The 22,206-nt window shown below is 43.1% G+C and overlaps 1 pseudogene; it reads right to left on the reverse strand.

The window, feature by feature from the left end:
* Positions 1-1,214: 1,214 nt before the first annotated feature.
* Positions 1,215-16,418, reverse strand: LOC127234136 (rho family-interacting cell polarization regulator 2-like; annotated as a pseudogene).
* Positions 16,419-22,206: the final 5,788 nt, after the last annotated feature.

Below are 22,206 nucleotides of genomic sequence, written 5' to 3' on the forward strand. Positions count from 1 at the left end.
CTGAATCTCCACCCTGGTTCTGAGCTGCTATTGAAACTACAGGGTGGTTTCTATCTCTCAAGGTCAGGCACTTCATAGTCTCCTGAACAATTTTTATAGAAGCAGTTAGGACTCAACCAAACTCCAGGTCCCCCTCTCGAAAGAACAGCACATCTTTCTAAATCTACAACTTTGAGGTTTGTATTTGTCTTGGGAAAAACAATTATGTAGGTGGAACAAGGCTGGTGCCTGGAATTCCAGCCCTGGAGGCAGAGACTGAAGAAATGTTGCAAGTCCAAGGTCAGACTGGTCTATATATGGAGCTCAGGGACAGTCAGGATTGCAATGAGACTATCTCAAGATCAAACAAAAACCAAACAAAAAGAGTGGGCTGAAGATATGATAAGAACCGGAATGTGATAAGGATGGTTCTTGTTAAAGGACAAAAGCTTAAGCTTCAAGTTTTTTTTTTTTTTTTTTGTTGTTTACTTTTAATAGTATTGGTACAATCTTAATGAAGCAGTATTTTTCAATTAATCTTTTAAACTGTGTGAATAGATGATATGGAAATTCTCAGGATGGAAAAAATGAAACAAATAGTAGGAAATACAAAAAATACTAAGATACAAAACTTAGATCTGCCTCCCTTCCCAGTTGCCTTGGGAACTCCCTGGGTAGCTGAAGATGACCTTGAAATTCGGGTCCTATTCCTCCACTTTCTGAGCACTGAGCTTATATGGGGAGCACACCCAGCCTATGTGGTGCTGGAGATGAGCCAAAACTTCATGCAAGCCAAGGAAGCACTCTACCAAGGGGGGGGGCACATCCTCAGCAATAAAACTTAGTCTATTACAACTGATCATTCTCTTGGATTCTCTAAGGAAACTTCTCTTTGAAGTTTTTTTTTTTTTTTGTGCTTTGTTTTTAAAAGTGAAAATAGGTAGCTAAGGGGCCACTGGACACTGAACCCAGTGGAAAAGTGGCAAGGCATATGTTACTACTTATCCAAATAGCACACGGAAGCACGAAGAGTTCAAGCTTACAGATGAACTTCCGAACAGGTGCGAAGAGGACTATTTTCAATTTCACAGTAAAGTAAGATGGACTTTGAAGCGCTGTCAGACACAACTACGCCGCCGCCCGGTGAGTTCTGCACATCCCTGTTCTGTGGGCCAAGGAAAATTAGACAGCACAGCGCAATCGGACTTTGAAATCTCTACGCCGGCAAAGCGGCAGCACCCTGCAAGTTCCAGGTGCTGTCTGTCTGGCCACAGCACAGCACCCTCTTGACCGCAAGGGCCAGGTGTCAGGACAGCAGTCAGGCAGTGCTGAAGTGTAATTTAAAAGGCCGTGGCAACTTCGGTTCCATGACGACCTCCGACTTTAACACAGTCTCGGGGAATTTGTCTAACTGTTCATACGCCAGCCGTCCGTCTTCTCCTGGATAGGGAACATTTAAACATGAACTTAATTTCTTTATACATCACACAGGGCAGAGTGGGGGAGCTATGCTATTGCTACATTTTTCTCACAGTTCCTGGGGATTGGACCCAGGGCCTCATGCCCATCGACCAAACACTTTCCCACTGACCTACACCCTCAGCCTTCTTTTGCTATCTTAGCTAGTTCCTAGGTTAAGAAGAAGTTGTTTTATTATTCTTAATATTGTTATAGGTTTCTAGGCAATGCTTAGAAGAACCAAGAACTCTTGAGTCAACGTTAGTGACCAGATGAAAGACAAAGCACACGTCCATACCATCTGCTGCCAACTGCACATAAGAGATTAATTTTTGTTTAGTGCATTAGGGATTTCAGTAAGGCTTATCCTTGACCTCAGTGCATTGAATCTCCATGTAACTTGAATATATTCTATATTGATTTAGTTACACTATATCATACACACACACACACACACATATCATTATGCATTATAACATTATGTATGTCTACATGACTAGAGGTAAAAGTTAATTTTTAAAAGTTAGGCTTTCAGGCTTTAGATAAAAATTAGTCTTTACCCCTGTGGTAGTTTGAATGTAATTGGCCCCTACAAGCTCATAGGGAATGGTACTATTGGGAGGTGTGGCTTTGTTGGAATAGGTGTGGCCTTTTTTGGAGGAAGTGTGTCACTGTGGAGATGGGTTGTGGAGATGGGCTTTGAGGTCTCACTTATGCTCAAGCCACACCCAGTATCTCAGTTCACTTCCTGTTGCCTTTGGGCCAAGATGTAGACTTCTCAGCTCCTCTTCCTGTACTATATCTCATCACACTCCCAGATGCCATGTCCTTCCATGATGACAATGTACTAAATAAACCTCTGAAACTACAAGCCGCCATCTCAATATTTTCCTTTATAAGAGTTGCTGTGATCATGGTGTCTCTTCACAGCATCAGAAACCCTAGCGAAGTTAATCCCCTAAACACACAGTGCTCTTCCAGGCAATGGATCATTCAGTCTTGTTTATAGCTGCACCTCTTGTTTATTTAGTTATTATGCATGTGGGTGTATGTGGGTGCATGTGGGTGTATGTGGGTGTATGTGGCTGCATGTGGGTGTATGTGCATCACCACATGCACGTGGAGGACAGCATTCTGGTCCCTCTTGTTTCAACCGCATTGCATACTCCACACTACATACTCCACTCTAGCTGGTCTTTGAGCGTCTGAGTGAGTCTTTTGCCTCCGTCTCTCATCTCACTGTAGGATGCTGTTATTACAGATGTGTGTGCTTCTAGCTTTTTAAATGGGTTCTGAGGACTAAGTTTATGTTGTCAGAAGTGTGCAGCTAGCATTTCACCTACTGAGCCATCTCTCTGACTCTCATAGCAACATCTTATATATCTAACATTTTGAAAATAAATTTTGTTACTATTTTTTAAAAAAAGCTGATTAAAATATAGGCATATGAGGGCTGGGCATGAGCCAGGGATAATGTTTATATTACAGAGAGAGTCAAAAGACTGTCTTGGCTACATTGAGAGGCTGTCATAAGAGAATAAAGCCAGGAGTGCTCGTGTAGGCCTATAATCCTACCTACACAAGAATCAGAGACAGAAGGATCACTACCACTTCAAGCAAAACATGGACAACTCAGTGAAATCCTGTCTCAGAATAAAATGTTTTAAAGGGGGATGTTTATGTAACCCATTTGTAGCAAGCAGGACACTGTGGGTTCAATCCCTAGTTCTCAAAAAAAGAAAAAGAGTAAATTTGCTTATCACAATATCTTAAATCTCCAGAGTTCTCTTGTTCTTTTGAAAGGGGAAAATGAAGCATAGAGACAGATAAGATGCAGCTTTCTCAGTGAGACAACGTGCGATTTAATCAGCCGTGCATAGCTCCTTCATGAGGAGGAGAACGTAGGTCAACAAAACATTGGGAATATACTAGCATGAGTGGTTTTGGAGAAGGACAGAGCCTCAAAATAAAGCTAAAGTTCTCTATGAGTGCCACCCCCAGCACAGGTTAAACATCCGTAATCCAAAACTCCCAATCCAAAATGCTTCAATGTCCAGATCCCTGAGCACTGGTAAGACTCCGCAAGTGGGAGCCTTATACCCCTAGGTCCCGATAGGCTGTCTGTGAATTTAAAATGGTACACAAGATTGCCTTTATTACACATAATTTTCAGATTTAAACTTGGACTTCACTCCTAAGATATCTCATGTATATGCAAATACCCAATTTTTAAAAAGGCAACACACTGAAACATTTTTGGTTAAATAATTTGGGATGAGGGACGTGAACCTTTATTATTACAGCGACAAAAGCAGAGCTGCCCCTCAGGACATCTAGCTAATACCTAGCTGTCAGCTATTTCATGGCCTGGAGATACAGGCAGAGTTTTGGAGGACAGAAAGCCTGGATGTGGGGAGTCACAGGCCCCACGGGCTGTTCTGGCAAAGCCAAGGCCACTGGTAAACATGTTTGCCACTAAGCTTGGTAACTTGAGTTCAATCCCTTTGATTTACATGCTAGAAGTATCTTCACATAGATGCCCTGACAGGCATGCCCCCAACACAGATACATTCTCACATACAAAATAAATCAATGTTAAAAAAAAAAAAGAGGGTCTCTCAGACAGCAAAGGTTACTAGGTTGAATTGAATGCACACTAGTTGGTGAGGAGCTGTGGCTTGGTCCTCTCAGTGTTCATCATGACTCTAGCCCTTTGTCACAGGGTGTCTTATCCATTGCCATTGGGAATACTGAATTTAGGCTTGTGTGTGAGAAAAGTACACCAGTATTTGTGCATCAGGGTCAAGGAAGAGTCACAACATTGAGTTTGGGGAGGTGGGGTCTTCCAACTCTACTGCATACTATAACCACCCAGAAGGCTTTAAAATCCCAGTGCAGGGCCCCCTTGGAGACCTCAGGAAGCAGCCGCATTGGGTGCAGCAGAGGCATGGTGACATTAGGCTTCCCTGGAGAGTAGGGCATGCAGCAAGTGGAGACGCCTGAACCCTGCCTGGATGGTGAGAGCAGCGTGAAAAGACTGATAGAGAAGCAGAGGTGGTAATCATTGTTGGAGATGCAGCAGGGAGTGCAGCTAAGCGAGTCTTGGGGCACAGGCCATGGGATACCCCTCCTCAGTTTACCATGGAAAGGGAGACATGGAAAGGGAGCTTTCCAAACAGCTGGCTATTGTTTACCTTTTTAAACCTTCATTGTCATTTCAGAACCCCGAGGGATAAAGGACTTTAAGCCACTAATACCCTGGGTATGTTTTAGAGAATTAAATAACTTCTATATCTAAAACAGCCACACAATAACCATTTTATCCTTTAAGCAAACACAGGCTAGCCTCGCTTCCTCTGCAAACAATGGTGTATTCAACAGCAGCGATAGTACTTATTAATCCCATAGCTATAAGAAAGAAGGTCTCAGAATAAATGGGATTTTCATGGTGGTTATAAGAACCATGAGTCTTCTTTACATGATGAAGATGTATTGTCAAACCAGAGTGCCTTTTTTTCCTGGAGACATTGGCAGGATTAGGCTTAAAGGCTTTTAGAGGAGCATTTTAGACTTTAGAGTGTGACTATAGTAAAGTTTTCTATAACTCTCCCTTCTTCCTGTCCCTCTCCCTCTTCCTCCTCCTCTCCGTGTGTATATGTGTAGATAGGGACTTTGTAGACCACACTGGCTTGGAACTCAATAGGGAGTCCAGGCTGGTTCCAAACTTGTGACAAGCCTCCTGCCTCAACCTCTGAAGGGCTTGGATTACAGCTGTGAGCTACCAGCAAAACTGACTATTTTATGCAGAGTTAAGAAAGGTTTTCCTGTTGGCTGAGGATGGTGGCTCAGTTGATAGACCTAACACTAACAAGGTCCTGGATTTGATCATTAGCACCAAATACATCAGCGGCTGTGTCACAGACCTGTAACGCTGGCATTTGGGAGTGGAGGCAGGAGGAGCAGTTCAAGACCATTTTTAGGGTACGTAGTGAGTTCAAGGCTAACCTGGGATACATGAGACCTTGTCTTTCAAAAAAGGAGAAAGAAAAGAAAAATCGTTGTCATCCTTATCCTCCCAAGTCTACCCAAAAGAAGCAAAAAAGGCACAAACCTTCACAAAATAAAGAGGGGAGGGGCTCTCTGGATATCCCAGAATGAAATAGTGCCAGGTGAGAATAGGACAGCAGGTAATCAGAGGCCACGGAGAGGCTGAGGCATTTGGGTTACACAGCATTCACTGTAGAGGTCAGGTACACTGACTTTGGTGTGTCATCCTCACACTGGCAGTCACGACTGGATTTCTAGAGTTCCTATTTGCCTAAGCTGTCCTTGAACCTGAGGTGATTCTCCTGCCTCAGCCTCTTCAGTGTTGGGGTTACAGGCAAGAGCCACCATTCTCAAATCATAGTGTTGACTCTAAACAGGGCATAGACTGATGAAGTCTTGGAGATAACAAGGGAGAAAAGACCCCGATTCTTGTGCAGAGAGAAAAAGGGGCATGGCAAGATCTGGACACAAGTGATTTCTCCTGTTCTAGGAGGAGTGTGCACATCCAAGGGGAAAGTGGACAAAGCAGGGGACAAGAAACTTCCTTTCAGTTCCCAGGAGAATATCAGAAGTAAGCAAACATATAAAAAAACCAACCAACCAACCAACCAACCAACCAACCAACCAACCAACCAACCAAACTCACCAAGAGACAAGAGGGTCTCCGAGGCCACATTTCTGATTTCTTCAGTGTCAGACTGACACAGTGTCACTAGCATTTTAATGCTTTCGGTGGCCTGCCAGGGAAGACAGATTAGTGTCTGACACTTACACCCAGTCTTCCAGGAGACTAAACAGCTAATTCCTTAAGCTGTAGCCCGCTGAGTCCAAAATTACCCCCATTTTAGAACTCTTGTGCTTGCATTGAAACACCATGTTGTGTGGAATCCTTTTCTTGAGTTGGGATTGGTTTAGAAAAAGGGTTTCTGTTCCCAGAAGGGACTGTATCTTCTGGGAGAAAAGGAATAGAGCAGGGATGTGTCATGCACATCTGGGAATATGCTCAGGTTAAAACAAGTCAGGTAGAGCCCAAATAGACTGCAGCTCTATGTGTCTATCTGTGTGAAGTCTATAGCAGAGACACTCAGCCATGATGAGTCACAGCACACCAGGAGAGTGCCCAAATAAATACTTAACCAATGGGGACATTTTTTGGGGGCAGGGATGGTTGGGTCACTTGACGGTAATTTTCTAACCAAGTAACAAGGAAGACAAAATTTCCCATGGTTGTTTTTCTTCACAGATCATTAACTTTTCCTTTTATGGCATTAATCCCTTGTTTTCATGTCCCCTCAGGTCTGCTCCTTGTCCCATGTGCCCATCTAAGGTTTTAGTAAGCATTAAGGTGTGGCTCTCTCATTCCTTTTCCTGGGTCCCCTCCTAATGTTTTTGTGGTAAATGCAGGTCACACACAAATTCTAGCCCGTCAAAAGACACACTCCCATTGGAAATCTGCAGCCTTTGTTTCCTTGTGTCTGCATTTGGCCCTCTCCTAGCTCACTAATGCCTCCTCTAGCATGTTAGTGACCATTGCTCAGCAGTCCGGTGCATCCAACATACAGCCTGCTGTCCTTGAGTGCCTGAGACTAACGGTGGAGCCTGTTTTTTTTTTTTTTTTTTTTTTAAACTTAGCTGTGAACTTTGTAGATAATGGCTTCACGTCATGATATCAAAGTCTGGACATTCCTGCGAACTAATTTCAGGAGAAAGGATCTGAGAACTCAGTGGCGAACTGAGCCTTCAGTGCAGGCTTTATTTTCCGATGCTAATTTATACACCATAAACACTGGGGAAATCACCGTATCAGCTCTTTTGGGGGTTAAGATAATTTCTTACATTGACCCCCAAGTCACATGGCTCTTGTGGGCAGTGCTAAACAGCAATTATTTTCTACTTGGTGATGTTAACAAATCCTGTGTAGTCATTGTTCTTTGGGGAAAAGGTCCTTGATTATGCAGCTCCAAGGATATGAGAGACACTGCTACAAGAGGGGCTTCGAATATGGGAAGAATCTGATCTATCCACATGGCATGACTTCCCTCTAAATTTTCCAGACTCGACTGTTCTAGTGTTGACCAGGGATAGGGTCTCTGAGTCTCCATAGGAGTATGGGCCTTGGAGTTTGAGCAAGGGTGTGGGGCTCTGGTCATGGACAAGGGTGTGAGACTCTGGGCATGGACAGGCTGAGGGGCTTTGATTGTGGACTGCATGGGACTGTGGGGCTCGGGACTGGGTTTTACCTCCAGGCTCTTTAGGGCCAGGCATGCTGCCTTCTGTAGCTGGAGATTGGTCTTTGTTAGTGCTTCACAATAATAGAGCAACGCCTGAAAGGGAAGGAGAGATGCTGTTAGACATTTTCAACTGTTTGTCATTCAAATAGTATGTAAGACAGGGAACAAAGGAAGGTAATTGGGGTGGGGGGAATGTGGGGAGGCATGTGAGGGGACCAGTAGGAAGCATTGGAACTCATGGAAAATGGCTGGGCAGTTGGCAAAGCTACAGAGGCAAATCCCAGAGGACTGTGTGTCCTGAGGATTGCATGCTGTTATTGAGCATAGCTCTGATTGTTGCCTTCATGGTCTCCAAATCCTTCATACTCTATGGGCTGTAGGAAAACTCTCAAAGGCTTTATATATCCTTACTGGGCAGTGTTATTGGTACTTACAATAATAGCTATTGACTTGTTCCAAGCATTGCTGCTGGAGCAGATTAATGAGTCAACTACCATGCTTAGAAAGAATTTAGATTGTTAGTAAAGTTAGGTTAAAGTGTTTTTGCTAATGGCTTTGAGGCAGAAAATTGTGGGGAACAATTTAAAGTTTAGAAAGGCACATAGTTGAGTGAGGGACTCATTGAGGTCAAGAAACAAGAAACAATGGCAGCCTGACTATTGCTGGCTGATGTACCTTTTTTGCTAGGATGGGTTGGTGATTAAAGGTGATAATTAATTCCTTGTACCCATTTCTGCTCTCAGCTTCCTGATATAAAAAACTGTTGATGAGTGGGTATGATCCCTAAAGATTTAAAGTAGAGCTGACTGGTTGCTTTATATATATAAAAGTTTATATTTTTAATAAACTTAATTTGTGGATACTTTAAATTTTTTTGTGAAATTAACTTTTGTGAAATTAATTAAAAATGATTGATCCTTTCTTTGCAATGGCAAAATATAGCCCGCCAGCAAAAGAACTGGCTGAGAAAAATACCTTGTTTGCTTACACTCTGTTAATCTATAACAAGTTGCTTGGGTATGAATGTATATGGGTTCTTGGGACAACTTGTTTTTCACCCGTAATATGTAATTATGTAAGGGATATGGAAAACATGTTGTTTTTACTTGTATTCATTGGGATATATAAGCTGTAAGGGCAAAAATAAAGACACAGGAGAAAGAAAATACCAGGAAAGATATAGAAAGAAGACATCAGGAAGTAGCTGGAAGGAAGACATCAGGAGAGACAGAAGGAAAACATCAGGGTGGAAGAACAGAACAGAAAAGCAATGAGAGTAGAACAAGAAACAGAAAGACCAATAAAATAAAGAACCAAGCTTTGGGCCTCAGAGAAGTCTTCATGTGTCTGTTTGTCTGTCCAGTGGTTCACCTGCTCTGAATTTCCTCTTCACTTTCTCTGACCTGCTGAAGGCTTGCCATTCATTAGCAACCTAAGTGAGATCCCGACATGTTGGAGATGTGTGTGTGTGTGTGTGTGTGTGTGTCCTTTTTTTTTTTTTTTTTTTTTTTTTTTTTACTGTTTTACTCCCTCAGATAGAAAAGTCAATTGAGTGATTAGTTCTCTGACTCTGTGGACCCCCTGCAATTCCTGAGCTGCTAAAGGTTGGTCCTCACGGCAGCAATAGGAGAACATACAATATCTTCTTTCATATGTGATATACAGATTTTAATTTCTAAAAAAAAATCCCCTTTTGTTTTATTTGTATGGGTGCTTTGCCTGTGTGTATATCTGAGCACCATGTGCATTCAGAGACTGCAAAATTGCTGCAAATTTGAGGCCAATCTGGTCTGCATGATGAGTTTCAAGCCAGCATGGCCTACATCAAAAGTTCCAAGCTAGGCACGGTTCTATAGTAAGACTCTGTTTCAAATATTTAAAAGTCCAGGGCTGGAGAGATGACTCAGAGGTTACGAACATGGGTTACTCTTCCAAGGCACCCAGGTTTGGTTCCAAGCACCCACACAACAGTTCACAATTGACTGTAATTTCAGTCCCAAGGGATCCGGTGCCCCCCACCAAAGGACCAGGGAATATCATGAAAAGGGAAACAGATAGGAATGGACGAGTTGGAAGACAGGGAGAAGGCTACAAGATGCTATCTTCAGGGCATGACACAGCTACTGTGTACATGATCTTGCAGCAGCTGGGTGACTGTACTAGGCAGGAACAAGACAGGGCCTGCTGTATGGACTGGCGAGGAGCATGTAGGGACCCTATCTCTTGCCTAATGGTTACTGATGAATTCTGGGGGAGAGTTATTACCTTTAACAGTTTTCTGAATGGTGGATCTACTAGGTTGCAATGGGCATACATATGGCCCTGGTTAAACACAATGGATCAAAGAAAGAAACAATGTGGGAAAGTGACCTGTGGGAGGAGGTAGATATGACAGAGGTGGGAGGAGCTAAGACAAGGTGGGGGTGAGAGTACATAGAATGTATTATATGTGCACTAAGTTATCAAAGAACAAATTTAGCAATAAAAATGAAAAAACAATGTTACCCATTTTTTTTTTGTATTCTAAAACTAATAAAAAGTACAAAGATACTAGTTAAAAATATATGTATAAAAATATAAAAAATTACTACCTGAGATAAACTATAGCATGGCCTTTCACAGTGTTCAGGGTAAGGGAAAAAATATCACAAATTCTCACAAGTTTATTCAGAGTTAATTGGTGTATTTTACCCGATTGTAGATTCAGGGTTGGAAGATATGAAATAATAATTATAGATTTTAGTTTAGGGATCAGTTTTTTTTCCCCTTTGTTGGTTTTTATTTTAAAACCATACTACTTTTGCTTTTAATTTTAAAAATTAGGTGCATCTCTAGAGTGGAGGTCAAAAACCGAAGGCAAGGTGTGATGCTCAGATCCACCTCCAGGGTTCCCACCTCCTCACACACCCACCACTTCTACGGATTGGGAAGCTCTGAACTCTTCCTTCACAGTCATTTTGAGATATATCAGAAATTGTTGTGATGCTAGCAGCCTTAGTAACAATTTGGTAGCTCCATTCCAGGCCCACCCTGAATTCTCAGCAATCCTCCAGAGTGCCAGGATTAGAGCCCAGTTGTATGTTAACGGTAAATGACAGTTAAGCCTGTCAGTTAAGCTTGATATTCATGACTTAGCATCCTACCTTTTCTCTGAAGTGCTCGTTTTTGGAGGCTGCTGCCAAGTAGAGTGTCACAGCCTCACTGACCTCATTATCATCTCTGGTGAGCAGCAGAGCTAGGGTCCTGAGGACTTCCTGTTGGGCAGGGAGGTTGCTGGGGGTGAAGTTGCTCATAGTCTGTAGAAGTTTCTCATCTCTCAGTGACTGCAGAGTCTGCACCATGGCAACTGGAAGGTGAGGAACCAGAGCTCATGTTCTGATAGTACAGTGGCATGTTTGTGGAGAATGCAAGCATTTCATTTATGTTTTCAGTAAAAACATATGCATAACAGACCCAAGTGTACATAAAAACATAGTCTATGATAGTGAGAAAAGGTCAATAATTTAAATAATTATGATGAGATGAGGGCAAATTGTAGAAAAAAAATATAAAGTTGAATTTCTACCTTAAAATGGTGGCAAAAATATATAGCTTTCTTTTTATGAGAACTCATATAGCCAAGACCTGCCTTGAACTTTCCATGCAGTAAAGGATAACCTGATACTCCTGCCTCTTACTCCCAAATGCTGTGGTTATAGGCCTTCATCACCCAGTACCACACAGATGATATTAAACAGTCAAATGTAAAAATATACAATGGAGAAAATAAAAGAAACATTATCTTCCACCTTCTTAATATTCATAGTAAACACTGTCTTTCAGTTAAAACCATATGCCAAAAACCTAATCCTAGGTGAATGGTCAGGACTGGAAGGGGAATGCCACTTAGTTGATAGGAATCTAGAGATAATATGAACTATTTTTGAGTTCCACTGGGACAAACTGACCATGTTCTGTGAATATGGAGTGGAGTCTAACCCCTAACTAGATATCCAGCAAGGATATCTCTTGGTCTCTAAAACATAACAATGAGACTGTGTCTATTCAGTAACATGGGAAACAGACAGGAAAGAAAAAAAAGCCAAAAGTCCAAATATAAGGGCAATAGAAAACCAATAAAATGCTTTAAAATATTGATATTTAACAGCACGAAGTTAAAAACAAGATATGATACTTTATAAGGAATAATCACATTGGGGACATTAGCTCAGAGTGCAGTGCTTGTCTGGTATGGGGGTCCTGGGTTTAATCCCCTACTACTGCAAAAACAAACAAGCACACAAAAAACAAAAACTCCAGTCTAAGAAAGATACAATTTTGAAATCTAAAACCATGCATGTTCAAATGAAAAATTAAAGTGTAAAAGTAGGGGAAAGAGAGTTGAATATGTATTTTCTATTTTCCAAACTTTCTGTAATGTAAAAACTATTCACTTTATAATAAAAGGAAAAAAAGACATTTAAAACTAAGGGAAGGAATAAGGGAAGGTTTGGGATTGTAGCCCAGTTGGTAGAGCCTTGCACATACAAAGTGAATGTGGGTTCAGTCTCCAATATCACATAAACTGGGCATGATGGCATACACCTGTAATCTTAGAACCTGGGAGATAGAGGCAGGAGGGTCAGAAGTTCAAGATCATCCCTGGCTACATAGTAAGATTGAGGCCAGTCTGGGCTAGAGACCTTATCTAAAACAAAAATAAACAAAAACAAGGGCTGGAAAGATGACTCAGCCTTAGGAACACAAATTGCTTTTGCATAGAATCAGAGAATTTCATTCTCAGCATCCAGGTGGAAAGGCTCACACCCTTTAAAACACCAGCTTTGGGGGTACAAAGCCCTATTCTGGTCTCTGTGGGCACTGCACACACATGCACAAACTCACAGACGACACATACATGCATAATTTAAGAAAAAAAAGTTTAAACAAAACAAAGATAAAATCAACCAATCAACCAAACAAACCCAAGCAAAAAACAATGGAAAACAGAGATGGCTTAAAAATTAAGAGCACTGGCTGTTCTTCCAGAGGTTCTGAGTTCAATTCCCAACAACCACATGATTGCTCACAACCATTTGTAATGAGATCTAGTGCCCTCTTCTGATGTGCAGGCACACATGCAGGCAAAACACTGTATACGTAACAAATAAATTAATTAATTAAAAAAAAATAACTAAAAAACCTAAACCAAACAAAAAAGGAAAACCAAAAAAAAAAAAAAAAAAAAAAAAAAAAAACAACCACAAAATTTCCCAAAGGTTAAAAAGTCCCCCAACCCACTGTCATCCCTCAATCCTACTGCTGAATGGGTGAGTTGTGTCAAGGTCTATCACTAAGAGTTGGAACTATGAACTGCCACACTAAGCCCTGAGTAATTCATATATATGACTAGAAAACTGATCTACCCTTGGCAAGCCTAGTATCACATGTATACCATGAGGCATTTCATCTGTAAGACAGAGTCTCCCTGACCTGGTCTTTGTGCCAGGCATATCACCTGCAAGGCTTTCTCCCAGAGCACATGTGTCCCATGCTGGGCAGAAATGTCTCCTTCACAATGCCAAACAACATTGATGCAGGATTTAATGTTCTGGAAAGAGCAGAACTAACCTGGATCTGAGCCAGACAAGTTGCTGCTCTGTGGTGCTGTACCAGACGCTGCCTGGTCCCAGAGAACACACTATTCCTCCTGTCCCTTTAGCCTGGATTGAGCATAGATCTGAGAGCCAGAAACTAGCCCCCTGCCCAATATCTTCTGGTTTCCTGAAGAGAGTGGTCCCTCCAATTCAAATACGATATATACAATATTTGAAGTGCCGGGTGAAAGGGTTGGACTAAGCTTGCCACACCCCTAGTCAACCCTTTCACCTTCCTTAAAGGGGCAGCCTATCGTACTCTCTATCTTTTCTCAATTCCCTTCCCACTGTCTTACTCCAGTTTTCACGTGGAATCCATTTCTGTCTGTTCGGAATAAGAATCCTACCACAAAGGCAATCTGAAATAGCACTGCAAATAGGCTGAGCAAGGAAGGAAGGAACAGCAATGAGATCTCAAGTCACCTGCCAATTTCCTGTTTAGCTAACCCCTGCTGGGGACCAGTGTGCTTAGTGAGATCCTGTTCCAATACCAGGAAGTTTACTACAGTTAAAGGTCCAGAAGTCACTGAAAAGGCAGCTCTACTACCATGGAGGTCATCCTGAGTAACAAGACCAGAGATGATGCCAGACCGAGACACTACTACATCATGACAGGAGACCATATCCTACCTTGCCTGGCCAGCTGGCTCAGGTAAGTCTCCAGGTCACTCACACCATGGCTGGTAAAGAAGCTGTAATACTGGAACACAGTGATGACTTCCGAGGAGAGGCTGGAGGGGAAGAAGAGGCTCAGAGCGGTCCAGGATTTGGGACACCAGGGTTCTAAACACTGGGAAATAAAAGACAAAGTGACTTAAGGAACATGGCCATTTACTCATCCTTCCATCCATCCATTCACTCAGCCCTTCATCTATCGTTTATCATGGTATTTCATGATGAATGTGATAAACACTACACTATGGAAAATGTGACTATCATAGTACTTGTATGCTCATTTGTTCATCATGGTACTAATATTCCTTAACTTTTTTTATCATGGTACTTACATTCATCTTTAACATGGAGCTTGTTATTTATGCACTTACTTAAGCTATTTACTATTATTTATTTTTATGTGTATGGGTGCCTTGCTGGCATATATATCTGTGTACTATGTGTGTGCTCAGTGCCCAAGGAGGCCAGGAGAGGAAATTAGATACTCTGGGATTGGGAGTTACAGACAGTTGTGAGCTGTCATGTATATACTGGGAATTGAACCGAGGTCCTATGGAAGAAAAACAAGTGATTTTAACTGCTGAGCTGGCGCTCTAGCCTCATTTACCTTTTATTATGGTGCTCACATTCATTCATTCATTTATTTCCTTACCTTTTATCACATTTTTATTATGATATTTATATTCACTAATTTATTCACTCACCTTTTATCATAGTAGTATGGGAAAGTGCTTAAAGTGAGCTAACCTTCAGTGTACAGCCAGATAGGGTGGCTTCCCCATTTTCCAGACTCACATGATACCCTGCAAGTCAGGATGTAGAAGATGACCAGCATCCCTTCAGCTATTCTTAGGGCCCTTCCTGTTGGGAGCTACTCAGCCTTTCCAAGAGGAAACAAATAACTTGAATTCCATTTTGTTTTTGTTTCTGAGGCATCACGTAGCCCAGGCTGATGTCCAGTTTGCCATGTACCCAAGGCTAGCCTTATCTCCCCGATCTTCCTGCCTCATCTCCCAAGTGTTACAATTATAGATGTTCGGGCTCATCATGCCTGGCTTTGTAACTTGAGTTTTATCAACATAAGTGAGCTTTCCCTGCTCTTGAACTTTCATGCCAACAAAATACACAGTTTGTACTTTTCATGCCTGGTTTATTTTACTCAACATAGACTCTATGAGACTCACCCATACTATAGCCTGTAATAGCAATCGAGTCTCTGATATCATTGATCTGTGTTATCATTGTGTTAGAGTATCTCCATTTTCACATAGCATTTGAGTGGTCACCGACTTCTGGCTAAGTTGTGACTAAAGCTGTGACTCTTCTTACACAGACAGGAGTGCTTAGAGAAAACCATTCCTCTTCATGTATTTAAGAGTAGAAATACTGGCTCATACTGTAGTCACAGACTAGGATTCCATAGAAACATCCTAGTCTTCAAAAGTCACTGTACCATCTGACACTTTTACATTGGAGGCACTTCATGGAAAAAAGCTACTGTTGGCCCTCTTTGCCTATGGCTCCTACATCTATGAATCTAAGCAACTGGAGACCAAGAACACCCAGGGGGGAAAAGCACATCTATATTGAACATGGAGGGACTTCTAAACCCAGTCACTCCCCAAACGATGTAATCTATCAACCATTTACTTGGTGTTTACCTAACCAAGTATTATAAGCCATCTGGGGTACAGAGGAGGAAGCATGGAGGTTATATACCCAGACTGGTATAAGCAAGGGATGTAAGCAAACACAAGCTCAGTCATGCATGGCAGGTTCCAGAACCATTCATTCACCCACAGACACCAAATGACAAGTGTACAAACATGAGTAACAATATAGACATAGAAGACATGGACATTGTGGATCGAGTATGAAATGTCTCCCACAGGCTCAAGTGTTACTTGCTCCTCAGCTGGTGGTGCTGTTTGGGAGGCTATGGAAACATTGGAATCAGGTGGTGCTGTTTGGGAGACTATGGAAGCACTGGAATCAGCTGGTTAACTGGCTGACATGGCCTGGGGTGAGCCTTTGGGGTGGGGAGCTCTCACCACCTTGGACCAACCTGCTTCTGCGGCAATTTCTTCCCTGCCAGGATGGACTGTATCTCCTGAAATGTGATCAAAATATGCCTCTCCTTCTTAAGCAGTTTCTGCCTAGTGTTTTGTCACAGCAGAAAAAAAAAAAATGCCACCGTTGGCATCCTGCATGTTTGGCACCTTTTTTTTTTCTTTTCTAATAGTCTAGATGTCTAGCTCATCTTTTCCTAGGAGAGCATGCATTTCTTTTTCAAGACTGGTCTTTTTATGTGCCCCTCACCACTCAGGTTATGGAGGAGGAGTCTGTTTGTACCTGGTTCTGCCAGTCCTGGGTATTCCTTATTGATTGTTCTGGCGGCTGGCCTCCAGCTGTTTGATCACTCTGTCAGCTGAGCTGTGGTAGACCCCAATTGGGCTGCAGCATTTGGTCCAGAAAGACAGTAAAGATAGCTTTTTGTGGAATTCTGGTATGGCTGGAAAAGAATAGGATGTTGATGAAAAAGATGAAGGTGGCTACGTGGGTGGGGTGGGCAAGGTGTCCCCAAGAATAATTTAGCTTTTCTTTTGTGTTTTGTTTTGTTTTCTCTGTGAAACAATCCTGGCTATCCTGGAACTCATTCTGCAGACCAGGTTGGCCTTGAGCTGATAGAGATCGGCCTGCCTCTGCCTCACGAGTGATGGCATTAAAGGCATGCACTACCACCGCCTGGCTTTCTCTTTTGTGTTTGTCACAGATTGTACTTTTATTTTTAAATACTTTAATTAATGTAATTAATTAATTGTCTCAGACTAGGGTCTCATGTAACCCATTTTGGCCCTCAAACAAAGGATAACCTTGAACTCCCAATCTTCTTGTCTACCAGCAGGCAGTTTTCCCTTTCCTTCTTTCCTTCTGTAAACATTTGAGGTGTGTGTGTGTGTGTATTTGTGTGTCTGTTTGTGTGTGTATGTTACTGGGGGATTGGATCCTAGGAGCCCATAAATGCTCTACTACTGAGTTGTATCTCCAGCCATCATTTTCCTATTGATTTTGAAATATGGTTTTGCCCAGGCTAACTTTAACCTCCCTCTATAGCACAAGTTGGCCTTGAATTGGCCATCCTCCTGCCTCAGTCTCCCAAGTAGATAAGAACAGATATATCAACACAGTCATTAAGACTGTAGTTTTCAGTTGGAACTACTACAAGACTCTTGGGGATTGGTAGGTGGTCCTCCCTGGCTAGCAAAGAGAACACAGTGAATGCTTAGTTGTTTGCTCTTAAGGACAGAAGGCTGCTCTTCCCTTGGGAGACCACACTTAATGCCTGTGATCAGCATGACCAGGATCATCAGGATCAGTGATTTCAGGGGAAGCCCTCAGAGGGCCTGGAACAAAGCAGGGTTTGCTGGAGGAGCCTCTCCCCCCCCGCCCCCCAGGTTTTAGGCCAGACTGAGCAAACAGCACAGCAGCAGGGGTATGTGCTCACAGTCATACTTGTGGATGACCATGATCAGGAAGAGCCTGGGACACAGGCCATTTGCAGCCTGAGTGTCCGCCAGTCTCACACCTTTTGGACATCTGCCAAGTTCATGTACTTATAGCAGAAAGAGACAGAGCTTTGGGCTCTGTGGCAGATTACCCAGAAGTCTGTATTTCCATTATACGTGATGCGAAAGACGAGCCCGAGCCCTTGCCTTTATCAAGGAGCCCAGTGGTCAGATCACAAAAAGGCAAGGACATCTTCCCCATGCCAAGTTCTGCTTTTGGAACTGAGGAATAGTACAATTGGTAAAATGCTTGCCTTGAAAGCACAAGGACCTGCGTTTGAGCCCCAGAACAATTAGAAAACTTGTGACATAGTACTTGTAACTTTAGTGCTGGGGAGGTGGGTCAGAAGGATCCTTGCAGCTTGCTTGCTGGCCAGCTAGCCTAGTCTACTTGGTGAGTTCCAGGCCAGTGAGAGATCCTGTTTCAAAAACCTAAAGAATGATACCCGGGGGCTCAGAGGTTAAGAACACTGGCAGCTCTTCCAGAGATTCAGAGTTCAATTTCCAGCAATCACATGGTGGCTCACATCCATTTATAATGAGATCTGATGCTCTCTTCTGGCTTGCAAGAATACATGCATGCAGAACCCTAAATAAACAGTCAGCGAGAAAAAGAGAGAGACTCTGATATCTGAAGTTGATCTCTGGTCTTCATACACATCGCACCCTCCCCCTAAAGTGCAGCTTCCCACACACTCTTAGAGCCAGACTGCTCTCTAGATCACGGAGTCCAGTGCAGCCTCTCTTCCACAGCAGTGTGTGGAAACACCTCCTGTGCAACAGCGGTCCACGAGTTAGGAACAATTCGGATTACCTGTTCTAAAAGGCAATCTTGGCAATAGAAAATGTCTGAGAAGCTCTGTCTGGAGGTGGGTGCCTTTTCTGTGTGTGGAGGTTTTTTTTTTTTTTTTTTTTTTTTTTTTGTTTGTTTGTTTTTGTCTGCTGGAGTCCAGGGAGCAGGGTGTGCTTTGGTTCCAGAGACAGCCTGCAGGTGGCGCGCTTACCTTCCACCACAGAGGTGATGTTCCCGAGGTTTTCGTCGCTCACAGCTGCCAGCTTCTCCATCACCAGCACCTGCCTTGATAGCTTCCTCCAGGAGACTTCTTGCTGAAAGGGGATTTTGCTGGAGAAGATGATTTGCTGACAAGACTAATAAAAGCCTTTTCGATGATGTTGAGGGGCAGTGACCTAGCCTCTCCCGCGCCCTTCCTGAAGCAGTTGCGCAGGCTCACCTCTGCAACACTTTTGTCCCAGCCTGACAGTGTTCCTCATTCTCTGCCAGTTCATGACATCATATCTGTTTTTGTTACTTTTAACCCCTTTCACATATGTATATGTTCAGGAATTTTCTCACTGGCAGAACTTCAAGTTATTGCTGAGTTTTCCACTCTCTTCCCTTTCATTTTTTTTAGACAGGGCCTACCATGTGTTTCCAGACTAGCCTGGAACTTTTAGCCTCGAGCTGTCCCATGCCTTAGCTTCCCAAGTGCTGGGACTTTTTGGTATAAACTCTGCACCCAGCTCTGCCCTTGCTTCTGTGTAAATCTCAGTTTCTTTGAAGATAGCAGGGGTTAGGGTGATGGATAAGCAGAAAAAGATTTCGCTTTACAAATGGCATGGCTTTACTCCCCTGTTTCCAAATGGAAAATTCAGAGCATATTATACAGTCATTCTTGTAGTCAGAACTATCCTCGTGCAACCCAAGAGTACTGTCTATGTACCTGGCACTACTCTGAGCTCTACATGTATTAGCTCACATAACTTCTCACAATGACCTAATGAGGAGACTCCTATTGACATCTCCATTTTGGTGACAGAAAACTGTGTGACTGAGGCAAACCGAGGTTAAGTGACTGGCTCACGGCCACATAACCAGGCATTGGTTTCACTTGGGTGCAGGGTACAAGGAGAAGAAGGCGGAGACAGGAATGACCCCCTAAGTGACTTGTTTGATGACTCTGCTCCTCTCTGTCCCTTGGGGACCTGCTCAGGTTACCTGGTAGGCAGAGATGGCAGGCATGGCTCATGGGTGAGGATGACACTGCCATGCCATGCTGTCTAGAGCATTTGAACCCTAAAGTAAATGGCATTCTCTAACCCTAGAGTCGAGCAGTTAGTCAGTGTGTTTGGGCACACCTGTGATCCCAATATGTGGGAAGCATGACACTCATGTCAAGGACAGCCCTCAGCTACACGGTAAGTTTAAAGGTTGCCTGGGCTATGAAACAAAATGAAATGAAAGTCTAGTGATTACACACTAATGTCTTCCTTTGAGCAAGTACAGGACACACACCTCATTCTGAAGTAGAGCTGCAATGGACTCACAGAACGCCCATTCTTAACCCTCCCCAATCATACACCGAGGGATAAGGAAACACCCTGATTATGGAGTGATAGCAAATTCTCACTCCTTCAGACCACGTCCTTTTTTTTGTCTTTTGAGATTATAATTACATTATTTTCCCTTTCCTTTCCTCTTTCCAAACATTCCAACACACCCTCCTTTCTCTCAGATTCATGGCCTCTCTTTTCATCAGATTACACACACACACACACACACACACACGCATATGTAAATATATATTTCTAAGGTACAACCTGTATTGCCTGTATAATATTGCTTGTCTGTATGCATATTTTCAGTCATTGATTTTCTAGTGCAGATCTGCTCCACAAGAGAGTTGGATTGTCCCTCATGGCCCTGCCAGAGAGGACCAGTGCACTGACTGCTGCGTGCCCATCAACCTTTGGGAAAACACTTTACCCCCTCCATGGAAGAGACTTTTCCTAGGGTTCATAAGAGCAACTTCACCTCTCAAAGGCTGGTTGGGGGGTTTGCCTAGCACATTATCAGAGTTGGAGAAGATAATTATAGAACGGAAAGAATCTTATTCAGGTGAATCAACGGCAGCTGGTAAACAGTGACTAGTTAGAAGGAAACGGAAATCTTTTGTTTCCTTTTCTCGAGACAGGTTCTGACTCTGTAGTCCAGGCTGGCTTTAAACTTGCAGCAATCCTCCTGTCTCTAGCATCCCAAGCGTTGGGATGGCAGGCATGAGCACTACATCTGTTTTTTTTTTTTTTTTTTTTTTTTTTTTTTTACTAAGCAGGGAAAACACAGCCTCTGGGAGGCTGGTTGTCGGTGTTACAGCTAGAGCTTCAACACTCAACAGATCTCCAAACAGGGCTCAGGTCTTCCAGACGCCAGGGTTTTGCCAGCCAGCCTGTTTCCCATGGTTCACACACATCACCTCCAGGGTTCAGTCTCTCCATCAGGTGGTCCCTTTCTTTTCATTGAGGCAGTGTCTTGCTGTGTAGCCCAGGTTTGTTTCTGAACTCTGGATCTTCCTCCATCCATCCTCTGAGTGCCGGGATTACAGGCCTGCCACCCTATGCTCACATAGTGGCATTTCTTTGTGGTGGAAAATCATATCTCTTCTATATTTCCCATAAATGTGCGTGCCAGTGCTGCCCAGCTCCCAGCCTCCCCCCCACTCCTCCTCTCCTTGCATTTGGTTTTGGCTGGCTCAGGGAGCCAGCCCTCTTCCCTTCTGTGGCCTGTCTGACTGGCTGGTTTCTGTGAAGCTGTGATGACAATTCTTCTGTGTTCTCATCTGTTCCACACATACACACACACACACACACACACACACACACAAGCAATCCAGGGAGAAGATCAAGGTAGTGAAAAAAACAAGTAGCCGGGCAAGGAGAAAACCTTATTCAAATCCAGGCCTTTGGGAAAGTGTCCTGTCCAGGCAGCTGGAAGCCATCTAGGCTTTGGGGACTGTAATCCTCTCAGGTGGTACATATTTCAATTCCCATTGAAATGGGAAAATGGAGAAGGTTCTATGGTGTTCCAGGTGAGGAGATGACTCTGGAGGGGCTTTCTTTCGCATTGTGCATAAGAATTACTGGTGGAACCAGCCTGTAATCCTAGCTCTTGCGGAGGTGGCTGCTAGGAGTGATTAGGAGTTCAAGATTAGTATCAGCTACCTGGTGTTGGTTTGAGGACAGCCTGACATTTCTCAGACCCTATTTTAAAGAAAAAGAAACTTTCTCATTTGCTATTGGGGGAAACATGGCTTGCTTCTGTCGCACATTGTTTTTAGCATGCTACATGTGAATGAGTGTGAACTTGACATCACATTCATATCTATTTAGTTAACACTGTTTTTCAACTCTGCCTGGTAGATGGCACCATTGTCTCTCTTTGCTGAATCCTTCAATAATACCTGGCGGTGAGCTGGATGAGAGCTTTGACCATATTCTGCCTGGCACTTACAGTAGTCTTTCAGATCTAGGTTTAACTTAAAACTGAAAACCCAGGCTTAAGAAAGGGTGAATGAGGTGGTGGTGCACACCCCTAAATCCAGCACTCAGGAGACAGAGGCAGGTGAATCTCTGAGTTCAAGGCCGGCCTAGTTTACAGAACTAGCTGCAGGATAGACAATGAAACCCCTGTCTTGAAAAAAAAAAAGGTAGACATGCTTCCTACAAGTTTTTGCTTCCTTCAAATCAAAACAGGAACAAACACTCCCTTACCTCTGACTCTCATTTCTTAAACTAAAACACATAACACGCACACCTTCCTGGCATGTCGGCACCTCCATC

The sequence above is a fragment of the Phodopus roborovskii genome, unplaced genomic scaffold (genome assembly GCF_943737965.1).
Source record: "Phodopus roborovskii unplaced genomic scaffold, PHOROB, whole genome shotgun sequence".
Taxonomy (NCBI): domain Eukaryota; kingdom Metazoa; phylum Chordata; class Mammalia; order Rodentia; family Cricetidae; genus Phodopus; species Phodopus roborovskii.